The sequence below is a fragment of the Mauremys mutica genome, chromosome 20 (genome assembly GCF_020497125.1).
Source record: "Mauremys mutica isolate MM-2020 ecotype Southern chromosome 20, ASM2049712v1, whole genome shotgun sequence".
Lineage (NCBI taxonomy): Eukaryota > Metazoa > Chordata > Testudines > Geoemydidae > Mauremys > Mauremys mutica.
In genome coordinates this window covers 9,607,693-9,626,045 of record NC_059091.1, presented here as the reverse complement: position 1 = coordinate 9,626,045, position 18,353 = coordinate 9,607,693, and the positions used below count along the sequence as shown (strand labels likewise).

The 18,353-nt window shown below is 47.9% G+C and overlaps 1 protein-coding gene and 1 long non-coding RNA gene across 4 annotated transcripts in view; one reads left to right on the top strand and one right to left on the bottom strand.

Annotated features, from left to right (window-relative positions):
* Window positions 1-18,353, bottom strand: part of LOC123353370 (ras-related protein Rab-3C-like) — a 1,186,649-nt gene that overhangs the window by 500,649 nt on the left and 667,647 nt on the right. The gene's annotated exons all lie outside the window — the stretch shown is intronic.
* Window positions 650-17,700, top strand: LOC123353381. The gene is made up of 4 exons (XR_006574484.1): window positions 650-709; window positions 12,658-12,797; window positions 13,361-13,415; window positions 16,076-17,700. It is a non-coding gene; the product is annotated as an uncharacterized LOC123353381 (long non-coding RNA).

The following is an 18,353-nucleotide window of genomic DNA, read 5'->3' as shown; positions in this document are numbered from 1 at the left end:
TGACCATTATGTTAGCAACCAGCCACTCAGTATGAGCACCTCTTCAGTTTTACTGAATGCAGGATTTAAAAGGTTAGTTGTGAACAGATACTTCACACTGGTTAATTTTAATGAGAGGGAAGGAACACTGGCCAGAATAGGGAAATAATAGATACAGAATATTTACTAAGTTAGATCTCTGCAACTCTGCAGGGCCGGATGAAATTCACCCTAGAGTACTTAAGAAACTAGCTGAAGCAATCTCTGAACCATTAGCGGATAATCTTCCAGAACTCATGGAGGGTGGATGAGGTTCATAACAAGGATAAACTTCAAAAAAAAAGGTTCTCAGGGAAGTAAAGACGGGACAGGCTAACTTCAATACCCAGAAAGATACTGGAAAAAATGATTAATCTACCAGTTTATTAAAAGCTAGAGGATAATAGGTGATAAGTAAGAACCAAGATGGATTTGTCAAGAACAAGCAGGGGTGGCTCTAGGCACAAGCAAAACAAGCACCTGCTTGGAGCAGCCCATTTGCAGGGATCGCAGGGAAGCTGAGAACCAACAGGGGGCTCTGGGAGCTGTAGTTCCTTGGTTAGCTCCCTGCCTACAGAGCCAGCCCTGGAGCAGGGAAAGAACTACATTTCCCAGCATTCCCTTGGCCACTACCAACTGGGAAGGAAGGAGGGGGACCTCATGCGGCAGCCTGCTGTGAGTGCTGTGAATGGTAGGGAGACCAGACTTTAACATTCAAAAAAACAGGACACTCCACGGGGAGGGAAGCCCCCCCCGCCACCATCCACTCCCTCCGACTGCCCCCCACAGAAACCCCAACCCATCCAACCCCCCTGCTCCCTGTCCCCTGATCACCCCCTGCTGGGACCCCTGCCTCTAACTGCCCCCCAGGACCCCACCCTCTATCTAAGCGCTGCTGGTCCTTGCTGCCTGATTGCCCCATCCCGGGACCCCTGCCCCTAACTGCCCCTTGGGACCCCAGCCCCCACCTAAACCTCCCTTCTCCTTGTCCCCAACTGCCCCCCTAGGACTCCACCCCCTAGCTGTCCCCTGACAAACCCCTGGGACTCCCATGCCTATCCAACCGCTGCCTGTCCCCTGACGGCCCCCCCGAACCCCTGACCCATCTAACCCCCCTTCTCCATGCTCCTGACTGCCCCCCCGGAACCCTCCACCCCTTCTCCAACCCCCCAGCCCCCTTACCGTGCCACTCAGACCAGCTTGTCTGGTTCCGCGCAGCGCCAGACACACTGCTGCATACATGCTGCCGTGCTCCCCCGCAGAGCCCATGGAGCCCACAGCGCCCCCCCCCTCCACCCCTACCCCAGCAGCTGCCTTCCAGATTTGAACACCTCAAAATTCAGGAGTGCTCAAGCTCAGTTTGGGCAGCTGCTACTTCATTTCTCCCAAATCAAATATATTGATCCACTGCAACTTGCTGTAGAAAAAGTAGGATAAAATTGAGCAAGAAATGCTTCCCAGTGGTTATTAGGACTGGAATTGCTATTTTCAACAGCCATTGCCTTTTGTTTGTTTGTTTGTTTGTTTGTTTAAAAGGAAGACAGTGATATTGCATTGGCAAATTCCCCATAGAAACAAAGAGTGGAACAAAAGAATAATAAAGGCACCTCAACTTTTCCTCATTTATGGAGGACAGTCTTATAATATGCATCCAGATATCCTCCAATCACACAAGGTGAAAATTGTTCCACTTTACTGCAGTTCTGTAACCATATGGGACCCAATCCTGTTTGTGTTCTGTGCACGTCCAAAATTCCTGCTGAATGACCCACCCTGGGAGCAAGTTTCCAGTGACCCAGGGCTGCGGCGGAAGGAGGGTGCTGGTGGGGGGGGAAGATCCCAGGGCTGGGGTGACAGGAGGTGTCTGTGGGGGGGCACTGGTGGGGGGGGGAAGGGGGGAGCCCAGGACTGGGGCGGCAGGGGGGTGGGGGAAGGGCACTGGTGGGGGGGAAAGGGGGAAGCCCAGTGCTGGGGTGGCAGGGGGTGTGGGGCGGGGGGAGAGCCCAGGGCTGGGGCAGCAGGAGGGTGCGGGCGGGGGCCCAGGGCTGGGATTCAGGTAGCCAAATTTTTTTTTGCATGGGGCAGCAAAAAACCTAGAGCCGGCTCTGACACATACGCATCCATCAGATATTCTGCAGCTGCTGCATAGTTACCAGTCCTGGACATAGCTTGAGTTCATGGCTTGAATTTGGAGCTTGGGTTCGTAGCTTGTGGCAGCTAACTGGCCAGGAAAGCTGGGCACAAGGATGAGCTGGATCTCTGTTGGGCATGCACCTATGTCCTTCCATGTTGGCAGCAGACTGTTACCCTCCAAAGTCTCCCATCTCACCCATCCTTTTTGTAGGCTTTAGTTTGAATCCAGAGTCTATAGGTCTTGCTGTGTCACGCTGCCTCTGGGTTTGGTGATTGATCACCCGTCAATTGCAGTCGTGACTTTCAGCCTCGGACCTGGCTTTGATCTTCCTTCTATTGTACCTTTTCTTTTTAGGGTGGACTCTTCTCACTTTATCAGAGGAGTAGCCATGTTAGTCTGGATCTGTAAAAGCAGCAAAGAGTCTTGTGGCACCTTATAGACTAACAGACGTTTTGGAGCATGGGCATTCGTGGGTGAATACCCACTTCGTCGGATGCATTCTTACTATTCTTCCTATCTTCTCACTTTGTTAGGGCTCTTGTCTGCTTCTTCAGCCGGTGAGGTTTGAACTTTATTTCATCAGGACAGGCTGGGGCTGGAGGTTGATTCCATCATCTATACATACCTCAGTCACACATCTAAACTAAACTAATAAGATTACAGCAGGGTTTGCAATAATGAAGGTTGGAGGAAGCTTTTGCAAAATGGAGTGACCGTTTTAAAATACAGTTTGAATTACAATATGGCAAACAGTGAACAGAAGTTACAATGTAGGCAAGTGTAATGAATGGTGAACAGAAGTTACATTAATAAAGTGAACAATTAAAAACTTTAATTTATCAGGTCTACAAAACACATCAACTAAATTAATTTTTATTGATGACACTCTTTGCAGTAAACCATATGGAAAAAGAATTCCAATTACCTTTGTCCCTTGTTATGTATAACTTATTTTGTGCCTTACCCTTTCTGATTTTGTCCTTGCACGTATATGCTATTCTTTTGTAATCCTCCTTAATAATTCCACATTTTGTAGGATTTCTTTTTCATTTTCAGGTCATTAAAAAACTTCTGATGGAGTCATATGGGCCTCTTGCTATTCTTCCTATCTTCTCTTTGCATTTTATCTTTACTCGGAGACTTTCAGCTGGTCTGCTTCTCACCTCCTTCTGGACCTCAGAACAAGTGTACAATGCAATACTTTCTCTCTTTTTTTCCTGCCTGTCCTTCCTGAACAAGCTATAGCCCTCTATACCAATATTCCAGTCATGAGATTTAGCTCAGCAAGTATCTGTGATGCCAGTTAAGCTCAGTTATCACTTATGTATTAAAACTCCCAGTTCTTACTGTTTATTCCCCATTAGTATTACTCCTCCTAGAATCACAGAATATCAGGGTTGGAAGGGACCTCAGGAGGTCATCTAGTCCAACCCCCTGCTCAAAGCAGGACCAAACCCAACTAAATCATCCCAGCAAGGGCTTTGTCAAGCCTGACCTTAAAAACCTCTAAGGAAGGAGATTCCACCACCTCCCTAGGTAACCCATTCCAATGCTTCACCACTCTCTGAGTGAAAAAGATTTTCCTAATATCCAACCTATAAACATCTAAGATTTTAAGCAGATGCCCCCATGGATTTCCCTCTTGTTTCTCCTATAATTCTGCTGCAATTTTCCACATCTACTTCTCCCCAAACATCTAGTCCTCTATTAAGGTCACTTGTTTTTACCTGGTGGCTTTTTTCACCTGCCCCCTCTGAACTTAATTTTAAGCTCTTCTCATAAGGTTGGTGAGTCAACGCATGAAGATGTTCTTCTCCTTCTTGGTCAGACGGACCCCAACTCTTCCCAGCAAACCTCCTTCCTGCAATAGCAGCCCGTGGTAGAGGAAGTCAAACCCTCCCATAGACCCATCTTCATAACCCTATTATGTGGATATGCTACCGTTGAGTGTGTATTGAGCAGAAAGAACACTCAGTGCAGGAGACAAGGGGACTGAGTTTAACTACAGATGTCAAGTTCACATACTTCCATTTTCAGTGACTAATCTCTTAAGCCAGTGGGGATGGCCATGGTACAAAAGTATTTCTGTAGATCAGCATGTGATTATTTGTATTGCAGCACTGCCTCATAGTCCCAGTCACAGACCAGGATCCAATTGCGCTAGGACCTGTACAGACATAGAACAAGATGGTCCTTAACTGTAATTGACACATATTAACAGCACAACAAACGGACAAGAGGATAATAAAGCAAGCAAAAAAGCCCCCTTTGACCAGGTACCAGCATATAACTAATAGAATGCTACATATTTAGGGAATGTGAGGGCAGTTGACAGTCTGTGCCTCACGCTCCCAGTCTCCTGCCCAATCCCTGGCTGTGCTGCAAGGATGCTGTGGATCGGACGCTTGCTCTGGGGGTGGCCACACGCCCTCTGGCTCTAGGTGGCAGGATCCTTCTTCCCAGGGTCAGTCCCCCCATCAGGGTTATGATCCCCCTCCAAGTCTGGCCTGCAAGGCCTCTTGGCTGGGGGCATCTCCCTGTGCTGCGCCCGCTGCCCAGGGTCCCCCCTCGCTCCCCACAGTGCTCACTGCTCCAGCTTCAGCCCCAGCACTGATGCTGCTCTGCCTCCAGCTCCCTGGGCTGCTTTTCTGGCCCCTCTGGCTCTGGTTGCTGCAGCTCTGCTCCCAGCACAGGTCTGCTCCCTGGGCTGCTTCTGTGGCCCTGCTCCCAGCACAGGTCTGCTCCCTGGGCTGCTTCAATTCATAAGGTAAGTTTGAGTGTTTGCTCTGAAACTGGAAGCCCCCACGGTGAGGAGAGAAACATCACCAGGTTGGAATGCAAGTTTGCCGCAGGAGCTGTCATCTTCTGGCCAACACAAGAAGGCCCCTGGACACCAGACAAACCCTTGTGAAACATCAGAAGACAAAGGACTTTTTTGATTGCTCTCCCCCCCGCCCCCCAAAGAAGGGATGTGCACATGGACTCGTCCCATCACCTTGAACTGTGGGGGAAGGGAATAAAAATCCCCGACAAGAAGAAACGGCACCTTTGTGGCTGTTTGAACTCTGAAGGGCCAGAGACTTGAAACTGAAGCCAGAGATCCCCAGGGGCTGCCTCCTGGGGTGCTCTGAAAGATGCCTTGAATAGACAGATCAGGACAATTCTGTCACTCTCAGGAGTTAGATGGTAACTCATTGGTTGTACAAGTTCACTTGCTTTGACCTGTAAATGACGCTCTTAGTCCTTTTCCCTAATTAATAAACCTTTAGCTAGTTTCTTACAGGATTGGCTACAGGCATCACTTTGATGCAGGATCGAGGGTGTCAAGTAATCTGGGGTAGGTGACTGGTCTCTTGGGTCTGGAAGCAACCTGAATGTGGTGTCATTTTTGGTGTAAGCAGGGGGGGCTCCAGGCACCAGCATGCCAAGCGCGTGCCTGGGGCAGCAAGCAATGGGGGTCGCTCTGCCAGTTGCCGCAAGGACAGCAGGCAGGTTGCCTTCGGCAGCATGCCTAAGGAGGGTCTGTTGGGCCCACGGCTGAATCCGCAGGACCGGGGACCTCCCGCAGGCAAGCCGCAGAAGGCAGCCTGCCTGCCTGCCATGCTTGGGGCGGCAAAATACCTAGAGCCTCCCCGGGTGTAAGTGACCATTTATCACTAAGTCCAGTTTGTCTGGGTGGCAGGATAGACTGGAGAGTCTAAAGGGACTGCGTGTGACTCCATGGTAAGGCTCGTATAGTGATCCAGGCGTTCACAGTTACTGGCTTGGTGAAATCTGATTGTAGAACACACCACCAGCTTGGGGTGTCTGCCCTGATATTGGCAGTCTGCTCTGAGTTAGGCACTCATGGTCGTGAGCCACTCCAGACATGCACTGCACTCTGAATTGACACAAGCGCTCCTGGTGAGGATGCGCAGAGGTGACCGGGAGCATGTGTTCAACTTCCCATAATGCAGTGTTCTGCATCCCATAATATTTCACACCTCTTTTCAAAATCCCCAAAAACCTGTGTGTCCCTTCTCACTGTCTACCATCTCTGACAGAAGCATGGAGCATGCACAGCTCTGCACTACTCTCGTGAGTATTGTGAGCACGGGGCACCTGAGCCTGCAGAATTTGCAGAGTGTGACTCATTTCAGCCCCATGAGGCACTTCAAAAACGTCCCTAATCACTCTGGGCTGGAATGACAGTGAGTGGCACAGTGGGATAGCTGCTCATGGTGCACTCTGCCTTGATACACGCACTCCTGGTGAGGCCACGCACCGCTGACTCAAGGAGTGCAGTGTGCACACGCACAAGCAATGTAATAACTGCGATGGCTGTATGCGTGGGCGGCAAGATATATACCCACATTGTGCCCAGGCACCAGCAATATTCAGAGCCCAGGGGCCCAGCTCCACCAATGTTTGGGGCCGGGTCTCCCCCCAGCCCCACCTACTGCCCCCCCCCCGCACCTCCTGAGTGTCCTCCGCTGCCGCCCCTCCCACTTGCTGACCCAGGAGCAGGGCATCCCTGCTTCTTCTGTGCAGCTCCATGCTGCCCTGCTGCAGGGTCCTAGTGCCCTCCAAATCGACTGCCAGGGCAGACTCTGAGCCTGCCCTTCTACCTCAGACCCTTCCCTTTTCCGGTGGGACCTCTATCAGCACAGGCTCCCTCCACCCACAGTCACCACTCCTGCCCCATGCTGGGCAAGGAGGCAGCCCCATCCCCCGCCCCCAGTGTGGCTACAGTCAGGGAAAACAGCAGGGGAGGGGCAGCACGGAGCACCCCCTGGCACCCACCATGGGGGAGGCGAGGGAGATTCCTGGACCTGAGAGGGGCTCTAGGAGCACATGCAGTGACAGTGCTGGGGGTGAGTGTACTGCTGGGGGGGTGGGAAAGGGGGGCTCGTTCCCCAGAGCTCGCTGCTGCCGGCAGGGAAAGGGCTGGGGGGAGTCCTCCTCTCTGGCCCCTGTCCTGGAGCAGCCTGCCTGCACCCCAAACTCATCCCCAGCCCTGCCCCACCCCAGAGCCCATACCCCCAGCCAGAGCTTTCATCCCCCCACCACATCCTCAACCCTAGCCCTGAGCCCCTCCAGCACCCCAAGCCCCTCATCCCCAGTCCCAGCCAGAGCCCTCATCCCCCCACACCCGAACCTTCTGCCCCAGCCCTGAGCCCCCTCCTGCATCATGAACCCCTCATCCCCAGCCCCACCCCACAGCCCTCACCCCAGACCCCTCCCCTCTGCCATAGCCCTGAGCCCCCTCCCACATCCCAAACCCAGCCCCACCCCTGCATCCCCTCCCTTCTCCAAATTCCCTCCCAACGCCTGCACCCTGCACCCCTCCTGCACCCGAGACCTCCTCCCCCACTCAAAATCCCTCCCAGAGCCTTGGGTAGGTGGGGGGCAGAGATTTGGGGGGGGCAGAGTTTGGGCAGGGGCGGGTTCTGGGCAACACCAAAATGTCTACAAACCTGCCGCCCATGCTCCTGTATGCACAGAATATATATGGCAGCATAACCTCCCAGTCATTCTGGCGTCTATCCACATACATTTTCAACATAGACTTCAGGGTTCCATTGAACCGTTCTACTAGACCGTTAGTCTGGGGGTGGTAGGGAGCAGCTTTCAGGTGCTTCACCCCAAATAACTCCCACAACTGCTTGAAAACATCCGACATAAAGTTAGACCCACGGTCAGACAATATTTCCTTGGGAAAACCCACTCTGCTAAAAATAGAGAACAAGGCCACTGCCACTGTCTCTGCCTCAATATTAGCCAAGGCTACAGCCTCAGGATATCTGGTAGCAAAATCTACCAACACCAGGATGTATTTCTTCCCATTTTTGGAAGGTTTGGGGAGTGGCCCTACAATATCCACAGCCACTCTGGCAAACGCCTCCCCAGTAACGGGCAGAGGCTGGAGGGGCACCTTGCTAGGCCCCCTTTAACCCCTTACGCTTCTGGCACAGTTCACAGCTCCTGCAGTAATCTCTCACCGACCCAAAAAGGTGAGGCCAGTAGAAATTTTGCTCTAGCCTGTCACATGTTTTGCCTAGACCCAGATGTCCTGCAAATGGACCATCATGAGCCAACTTCAACAAATCATTGCGGTAACTCTCAGGTACCACAAGATGTTTGCGAACTGCTGCTTGGAAATTCTTCCTTCCCCTAGGCGGCTCCCTATACAACAGCCCATCCTGCATAAAAAACCTGCCTTTCTCTTCACTGGCTGGGACCTGACTCTCTCTAGAGATACATCACTTTGCTGAGCCACAATGAATTCACTTTGGGTTTTGTTTGAATTCAGAACCATCTCTGATATTTCAGACAAACCCTCACCTGATTCATCTTGAGAGACACTCTCTGTCTGTTTGCCGTTCCCTCACTGCCATCAGTCAGGGTATTTGCCACAGACCCAAACTCCCTCTGTGACCTGGTCACCACATTAACTTGGCCAGGCACCCCCAGTATGTTATTTCCTACCAAAACATCCGCCGGAATTAAATCCCGGACAGCAGCCTTCACATCCCGTTTAAAGCCATCCCACTCAAGGTGGATTCTAGCCATCGGCAGGTCCACAGAGTACTCAGATAGTGCTACTATCGTCACATATTCCCCAGGGAACATGTCCTCTGGCTTCACCAGATGTCCCTTGACTTTAGTTACATCCGAGCCAGTGTCTTGCCATCCCATGCATTCAACGCCATTGACCTTTGCCTCCATAATAAACCTCTCACTCCCTTGCCATGCCTTAGTTCTGACATAACTGGTGAGCTCATCACCTCCTCCCATACCACTGGAGACGATGGGGTTGGCATTAGCCACTGCTTTGCTTGCACCTGAACTTAAGGTGGTGCTGTTGAGGCTTGGTTCAGCCTGAGTGCTCAGGGTAATGGAGTTGGCATTTACTGCTGGCTTTGGGCTGCCCTTCAGTGTCGGGCAATCTGGTCTCATGTGGCCGAGCATGCCACAGTGATAGCAGGTAACCTGTTCCGTCCTGGGATGCGAGTTCCTACCCTCCAGGCCCCCTAGGGCTCCTTTAGAAGAGTCAGGGCCGGTTTACTTTTAAATCCTTCCTTCCTCTTGAACTGGGGAGAATGGTGATTATTTTTCCCCAGGGGTTTACATCCTTCCCGAGCCCTGTTTTGGGTAGGGGCATCCGCAATCTCTGCCGCCCATAGGACTGACTCAGGGTCCCTATCACACACAGCTGCTCTAACATGGTCAGGCACAATGTCTAGGAACTGTTCCAAAGTTATCAAATCCAGCAGTTTTTCAAAACTCCCATGTGCCATTGCTCCCATAACCCACTTTTTAACAAAACCCATCAGCTTATGAGCACATTCTACAAAAGTCCAATCCTTAGACATTTTAAACTCTCTAAATTTAACTCTGTAAGATTCAGGAGTAACCTTGAACCACCTTAACACAGAATCTTTAAACCGCTCATAATCTAAGGCTTCTTGTTCCCCCAATTCATTAAATACCTCCCTGGTTTTTCCAGTCAGTCTGGTCAGCAGGGCAGGCATTTGCTGACCTTCTGGGATCTGGTACAGATTGCAGAGGCATTTAAAGGTAGGCAAAAAACTCCTCTATATCCTCAGTATCACTGTAAATGGGACACATCCTTTCCCAGTTTTTCTCATGGTGGTGGGGAAGGGGGCGATGATTTTCTCTCTTCTTCCATTACTTGGAGCTGAAGTTTGTCCATCTCCTGTTCCATCTTGTGAGTCTCCTGTTCAGCAGCCAGCAGCTCCAGACGCCCCTTACGAGCTCTCTCTTATCAGCCTCCTTCTTTCTCTCATCAGCCTCCTTCTTTCTTTTATCAGCTTCTTTCTCTCTCTCATCGGCCTCCTTTCTTTTATCAGCTTCTTTCTCTAGTTCAGCTATTTTTTGCTTCTCCAGCAATCGAAGATCTGCTAGATTCCGTTCATGCTCAAGTTGCAGTTTACTTGTCGTCTTTTGCCCTCTAATTCTTTCTGCATCTTCTGTATCCTCAGGTAAGGGCTGCGCTCTTGCCCCCTGATCACTGGCCATTAACAGATTTCTGAGTTCTTGATTTGTTGATTTCTTTCTAAAGCTTATCCCCTTTTCTGAACACAAATTTTCCAGGGCTTTTTTGTCAAGTCCCCCATATGCTCTTTGCTCAGCCATTGCAGCAGCTCTTTAACCAGTCAAACTCTCAAAACCAAAATTCAGATTTATATAGCATGGGGTTATGACCCAAAGCTTAATTGACATGATTCTGTGGATCCAAGCATGACTACGCCACTGTGACAGTGCTGGTTCTGGCAGGACCCCACTGAGAGTGCCAATTCAGGACCAAATGCTTAAACAGGGTAGTTACAGCCCAAGGCTGGGGTTCTTCTACCTCTAAGGCAAACCAAACCAGCCAAACAAAGAGGATTTTGGTTGCAAACATGTTCTATATGGTCCCAGATTATATCAATAACGTCACACCAGGATTTCACTCCAGTTGCCTGGGAGGAATTCTGCATTCTGTGTCCTATAGAGGTTACTCCCTATTCTCTCTTTGCAGCTCACTGTGGTTGTTCTGCGAATTAGCTGCTGGTTGTGTTGTTCTTGTGTGGAAGCAGGGAAAGAAAGAGAGTGTTTAAGTGCAGGCATTTAAGTGTCAGAGACAGAACAACTATTGAGCTAAGTCTTAGCCTAATATCGTGAGACCTGTAGAAGCAGGGCTCACGTCAGAAGCAAGTGGAAAACAGCAGAATAGTCAGTGTGACCTAGGCTTGAGATAACAATGTTTTGAGAAGAGCAAGTGAGAAAATACTGGAATAGATAGCAAATAATCTAAATAAAATTTAAATGTTTTTAATTAATGCACATCACAAAGTATAAATGCTTGTGAGATTTTGCTTGTACTTTGGAGAAACTGAGGCAGAGATGCTCTCTGCCAGCTGTATTCTTCCCCTGCAATTGCCTGAATAAAGCTGTCTCTGATTTGTTGCCTCCAGCCTGAGAGTGGAGTTTTGTTTCTTCCACATGGGATATATGTATTCAAAACCAGTAGAGGGAATTTACGATATTGTACTTACACACAATAAACACAAACTGAGAATATTCTTAATTTGTTAAAACTTAAGCTCTCTTTCCGTGCAGCAGGAAAGTGAACATTTACTTCTCCCTAGATGATGCCGGACAGTAGTGCAACTTGTGCATTTTACAGTTGCACCTCTTACTGTAATATAAAATTCACCTGTTATCACTATAGGTCTCCTGCACATCTACCAACGTGATATATGCCATCATGTGCCAGCAATGCCCCTCTGCCATGTACATTGGCCAAACCGGACAGTCTCTACGCAAAAGAATAAATGGACACAAATCTGACATCAGGAATCATAACATTCAAAAACCAGTGGGAGAACACTTCAACCTCTCTAACCACTCAGTGACAGACTTGAAGGTGGCAATTTTGCAACAAAAAAACTTCAAAAACAGACTCCAAAGAGAAACTACTGAACTTGAATTAATATGCAAACTAGATACTATTAACTGTGGCCTAAACAAAGACTGGGAATGGTTGGGTCATTACACCAATTGAATCTATTTCCCTATGTTAAGTTCTCCTCACACCTTCTATGGGCCATCTTAATTATCACTTCAAAAAGTTTCTTTTCCTCCTGCTGATGATAGCTCATCTCAATTGATTAGACTCTGCCTGTTGGTATGCATACTTCCACCTTTTCATGTTCTCTGTATGTATAAATATCCCCTGTCTGTGTGTTCCATTCTATGCATCCGAAGAAGTGAGCTGCAGCTCACGAAAGCTCATGCTAAAATAAATTTGTTAGTCTTTAAGGTGCCACAAGTACTCCTGTTCTTTTAACTGGTAAGCTGTGACTCTTACTGATGCATGCTGTCTCCGTGTTTAGCACTTCAACATGCAAGTTCTACACTAACAGAGCACACTTTTGCTGGAAAAAATACGAGACATGCTTTGCTGCCAACTTCCACCTAGGACATGCAACATCTGTACTGGTGCATACCTGTTTAACTGGAATATGCATGCTAATGCAAGCTGATTACTGTAGCATTTAATATTTGCACTAGTACAGATCCTGCTCAGAAATATGCAAAATTTTTCTTGGTCAAATGAGTCCTGTACTAGTTACAAGGTTTATAGGCTTCCAACTGGATTTCTTAGTTCCACAAATCTTTTAACTAATATAAAAACCTAAATTCAATATTGTCTACTCTTAATCAAAAAGGCAATATCTTCTACTTTATTTAAAAACAAACGCTTGAATGATGTTAATGTTATAAAAGTATCAGAGGGGTAGCCGTGTTAGTCTGGTTCTGTAGAAGCAGCAAAGAGTCCTGTGGCACCTTATAGACTAACAGACGTTTTGCAGCATGAGCTTTCGTGGGTAAATACCCACTTCTTCGGATGCAATGTTATAAAAGGTGTCTGTCAGGATCTGCTGCATGCTTAAAGTGTTTGAGGAGATGAATATCTAATGAATGAATTACTGACTGTGACTATTTAATCACTGTAGGTGATTGACATCATGAGGGTGAATGTGGACAAGGTTTTGGAACGAGATCCAATGCTGTCAGAGTTGGATGATGCACTGCGGGCGGAATTTGAGACCAATGCTACCAAGCTGAAAAAAAGTATTGGTGGAAGAACTGTAAGGTAACCATGACTTGAGTATTTCCAATGCAAATTAATGTGACTAAGAACTATAAATTGTTGAATACTCCATAAAGGGGAAGAAATCCAAATAACTTTGGCCAATTTCTGCAGCGTTTACTCATGGTGAATAGTATTTAAGATTACAACATCTGGTCCTTAATGAGCATCTGGATAAGTGAAGTAGATGAACTTTCCAAAAGTTGGGTGTCCTGGCCAAGTTCCTTTACACAAAACATTCTCCAAGACACAAATGTGGCTAAGGAGAAACGAATGTACTAGTTTAAGGTGTTGGAGATCTAGAAGGAAGAAATTCAGTGATATGGATTGAATGATGACAAAACACACAACAGCACGGAGAACCTTTAGTCTCTGACAGTCACGTGTGCTAATTACAGGAAGGCCTGGAAGCCTACTCTTTCTTTGCTGAGAAGCCAAGACAGAGTGGAAAACATTAATTTGTAAGGCAGGGGAGCAGTAGTTGAGTCTAGAGAAGAAGCTTTTGCCCTCTTTTAAAAATATCTAAGTGAGCTGTTTGTACTAAATTATGTGCTTTTTTTTAACAGATATGGGCAGTGTTGATAGCATTTGTTCGCATCATCATCATCATCACCATCACTGGTATGTATTTAGCTAAAGTACTATTTTGTCAGTAGGACTAGAGTACATGAGGCATAATCTGTAAATTGAATGCAAAAAGTTGTTAATGTAACACACTCTGGTTGTGACTGCTAGTACGTAGGTCATAATATTCAAAAGTTAAGGTTCACACAGTAACGCTAACTTAGCCATATTGCATGCTTGACATATGCAGTAGTTCAAAGTAGTACTTACACTGCTTAATTGATGTTTGAACATAATCTGTGTGATGTGGTGAAGTTATGGCTTCTGTGGGAACCTTAACTGTTGAATCTCAGGCTTTTTTGCATTGAGCAGAAATGGGATCATGCAGGAGACTGGGACCCCTGAGTCCCTGTCCCAGCTCTGCTAGTGACTCTGAGCGTGACCAGGTCACGTGACCACTTCTTTGCCTCAGTTTTTCCAATCTTTAAAATGGGGATAATGACGCATACCTCACAGGGGTTTCCAAAGAGTAACATGAAATGTTTTGAGAACTTAGATAACAGAAGCTGTGGACATACACCTTTCTCAAATTCATCTTTCATGGTATTTCTACATTTATTAATCCTTTAGACTCCAGGTTCAACACCCTTATGTCACTTTTTGTTCTTGCAAAGCAGTCTGGCCCTCTTCTATCGGGTCACATCCTTTTCTTAATCCCCATATGGGTACTCCAGCCAATCAGAGTCCCCTTGCTGTCTTCCAGCCCAGAAGCCAGGCAAAACAAAGAACAAAAAAAGTAGGGAAGCTTCATATGAGACTCCTTCTCCAATCCTCAATAGTGCCAAGATAGCAAGGTAGTTAGGCCAGGTCTACACTTTAAACTTACCCCTGCATGCCATTGATAGAACTATGTGTGAAAAATCCACACCTGTGAGCGACGCAGTTACACCTACTTAACCCCTGTTGTAGACAGCGCTACGTGGCCAGGAGAGCTTTTCCCCTCGACATAGCTACTGTCCCTCGTGGAGGTGGATAAACTATGCCAATGGGAGAAGCTGTCCCATCAGGGTAGTATTATCTTCACTGAAGCGCTACAGCAGTCCAGCTGCACTGGTGCCACTGCAGGTCTACACTTAAAACCCTGCCCTTAGACTCAGTTCAGGCAAGAGCCTTGATCTGACAAGCCTCACTTGAGTGCAGGAAACACCACTGACTTCATGCACTAGCTTTCCTGCTGGAGCAGAAGCCTGGGAGAGGAGGAGGACAGGCAGTTCTCAAGGATTCATCACCGGTGAACAAGCTGTTTAAACAGAAGTATATTGCAGTAGAAGCTGTAAGAGAAAAGACATTTATGCTCCCTTGTTTGATATCCAGATTTCACTTGTCCCAAATTCTGAATGTTGGCGGATGTACCCATATGTATACAACAGCCACAAGCCCATCATTATAACTGGTAACAAACCTGTAAATACAAATGCAAGTGGAGATGTTTCTGGTGAGTGCAAGCAGGGCCGGCTCCAGGTTTCTGCTGACCCAAGTGGTGGGGGAAAAAAAAAAGCCAATCGGCGGCACTTCGGTGGCAGCTCAGTAGTGCCGCTCCATTCTTCGGCAGCACTTTCGGAACGGGTCCTTCACTCCCTCTCTTCCTCTTTGGCGGCACTTTGGTGGCAGCTCTAAGAAGAAGAGAGGGACTGAGGGACCCGCCGCCAAATTCCTGCCAAAGACCTGGACTTGCGGCCCCAATAGTGGATGGAGTGCCGCCCCTTTGTATTAGCCGTCCCAAGCACCTGCTTCCTTAGCTGGTGCCTGGAGCCGGCCTTGGGTGCAAGGAAGACTGTGGATTCATATTCTGGTCATAGCAGAGCCAGGGAGCTTATGACTAGTTACACTGCTTGGTGTTCAGCTGTTTGAATTTGTGATGTAGTTGTTAACAAGCTTTCCAGCAGGATTAATTTACTCTCCAACTCTGACAGCATATTCATTTCTCATCTTTGGGCCTGTTTGTAACACAATCTACAGCAACTAATTGTGATGCTACAAACAGAATTGTGACCATAGGTGAGAAATACCCAGGACATGAATTCTAAAAGCCAAGCCTGTGCATGCAGGGGCGGCTCTAGGAATTTGGCCGCCCCAAGCAGTCATGCCTGCGGGAGGTGCTGGTCCCGCGGCTCGGGTAAACCTCCCGCAGGCATGACTGCGGAGGGTGCGCTGGTCCCATGGCTCCAGTGGACCTCCCGCAGCTGCGGAGGGTTCGCTGGTCCCACGGCTCCGGTGGAGCATCCGCAGGCATGCCTGCGGGAGGTCCACCCGAGCCGCGGGACCAGCGAACCGTCCGCAGTCATGCCTGCGGGAGGTCTACCCGAGCCGCGGGACCAGCGCACCCTCTGCAGTCATGCCTGCGGGAGGTCCGCTGTCCCGCGGCTCCATTGGACCTCCTGCAGGCATGACGGCGGAAGGTCCGCCGGACCCGCCTGCCGCCCTGCCGGCAAAATGCCACCCCATGCGCGCGCTTGGCACGCTGGGGTCTGGAGCCGGCCCTGTGTGCATGAATGAAACTATGGTAAAACAAACACAGGAAATTATTTAGAATTTCCTTTTGTTGAATATTTTGAGTGTTCCGTTGCTCAAGTCTTTAAGTTGCAGAATTGTTTTATGCCTCTTTGATGTGGGGCAAGAGGACTGTCGCTTTTCCAATCCTTATTTTTCTGTTATAGTCTGGAGTGTATCCTCATGAGTTACAAGAAGAAATGCAAACCAGTGGAAGCCATCTCTCTCCTTCAAACCTGCTGTATTCTCAAGCTCTCACCTACTGATATATAAAGCAAAATTATTTCGATTCGTCATGTGATAACTTTCTCTCATTTATAGGAAATGTGCCTTTATTTAAAAGTTACACTCCTAATTTTAAAATACTAATAAGCACAGGCCACACCTTGCACAGTGCCTTGGTAATCTTGAGTATGAGCTGGTGAAGAGGATTTCATGTTTGCATTTCAGAATCTAGAAGCAATGTATTGTTGCCAGTGACGACAGCATTCTAGATCAATGTGAAGAGTATGTTTGGGTATCTGTCCTCTTCGCTGTCTCCTTCATGCCTCAATTTAAAGATGTCTCTTCTGACACACTACTAAAGGAATGGGAACCAAATCTTAAATTTGTGCCTTCTTGGAAGAAACTCTGAATACGTCTGCCATTTGAACAGACTTTGCCTGCCTTGCCTTACTCCATTAATGCCTTCTGACTAGTTGTGGAAGAACCTGCCACCCTTGTAAACACTACTTGTCATTCACTGCTGTTTTATCAATATGCAGTTAAATTCTATTCTTGAAGTTCTAAATATTGGAGCACTGAACCGTTAGTGCTGCCTTGTGGTATTTCTGATTAAACACATCTCTATAAGGTGTTTACATTTTCTTCAAAAGACAGTCTGTCACTTTTTGGTGTCAGTTTAATCTGAAAGAGTATCTTTAAAAATGTTTAGTGTTTGTAATGTAGACACTTACCAAAGTTGGTTTTGTTTGGGGGTTTTGTCTTTTGCCAAAAAGTAGTTCAGTGAAAACTTTTCTCTGCAAGCCAGCAAGATGTTTCCAGTGTAGAATCAGTGCCAAATGTAGTTTAAAAATGTATATATATTTATATGTAATCTGTTTGCATTACTTCACAAATTGTCTTCCCTCTAAACTAGTCCTCTGAGTGAATGTTCCCTTAGGACTTCAGGAAAGGTTGGTAACAAACGCCGTTGCCTCTTCCCTCTTCTCGACAAACTTTTTCGGTATGGCTGACTGTTCTCCATGAGGAGGGAAAGAAATAACTTGGTGCTTCACCCAGAGTCACCACTATGTGTACCCTCTAGTCTGTCTGTTTCTAATTTCTTTCCAGTCCTTGTTTCTACTTCCTCTGTATAGTTTTTCCTTTCTCTTGTCTCTTTTTTCCTCCCTTACTTTGCTCTGTTGGCTTATAATTAACTATCTGAGGCCTTGCCTGTGTCTTTGAGGATGAAGAGGGAGAGAAAGGCAAGGATTTCTTTGCCTGCTGAAGTAATTTCTGTTCTATCTTCATCACTGCAGTGACTTCTTTGAATGTACAAAGTCTCTTAGAAAAATAACTCGACTGTATAAATGCACCATGGACCAGTAACAAAGCTAACAGTACAAAAATGTAATCTTATTTACTCACAATTAAGAAACTTTTTATTATTATGTTTATGCTGCAGCTTTTAAAGAAATATCAACTCTCTGTACTAGTTCCTACACTGTCAGAGGTTTCTAAGTGTATGTCACCAGGGAGGCGTGTGTCCCTGCACTGTGTTGGCCTTTGTAACTTTTAATAAAGCAGCTGTTGAAACTACCATGTGTTCCTCAGCGTGTGTGTGTGGGGGGGTGGGGGGGGCTGTTAGGAAGAAAGGTCTCTGCTGCCTTGCGCTGCTGGGGAGGCGGCTGCACCTCCTGGGCGGGCATTGAGGGCAGAGTGGCCCATGGATGGTTGCCGTGCTGGGCCAAGCTGTAGCCCCAGATCCCCACCCTGGGTGATGGGTGGGGGGAGGGCAGGGGGAGCTGGGTGCTGAGGCGGCGGCTCGAGCCCCAGCCAGTAGGTGGTTCCGTCTCTAGATTTAGCCCCTCAGGGGGTTGGGGGTGGCTGCGTGCGTGTGTTCCCTCTGTGTGCTGTCCCAGCTCTGTGCACACAGCTGACACAGCAGATCTCGAGAGAACCCCCAATGACCACAGACTCTAGAAAGAAACGAAGGCACGTCGGCCAGGTTTATTGTCGAAGAAAAACACAGTCTCCAGCTCCCTGGCATAGAATTCCAAGGTGCTGCTGAGGTGTGGCCAGCTAGTACTTATGTGCTCCCTGACAATGGACTCAGCTCAGTCACTGGTGGGACTTTCCACTGCCCCCGAGGCTGGCCAAAGACACTGCCCCAGGGATGCATTCTTATACACCGGTACAAACACGTTACACATCACTCCTGACGTATTGAGGTGCAATCCTTCT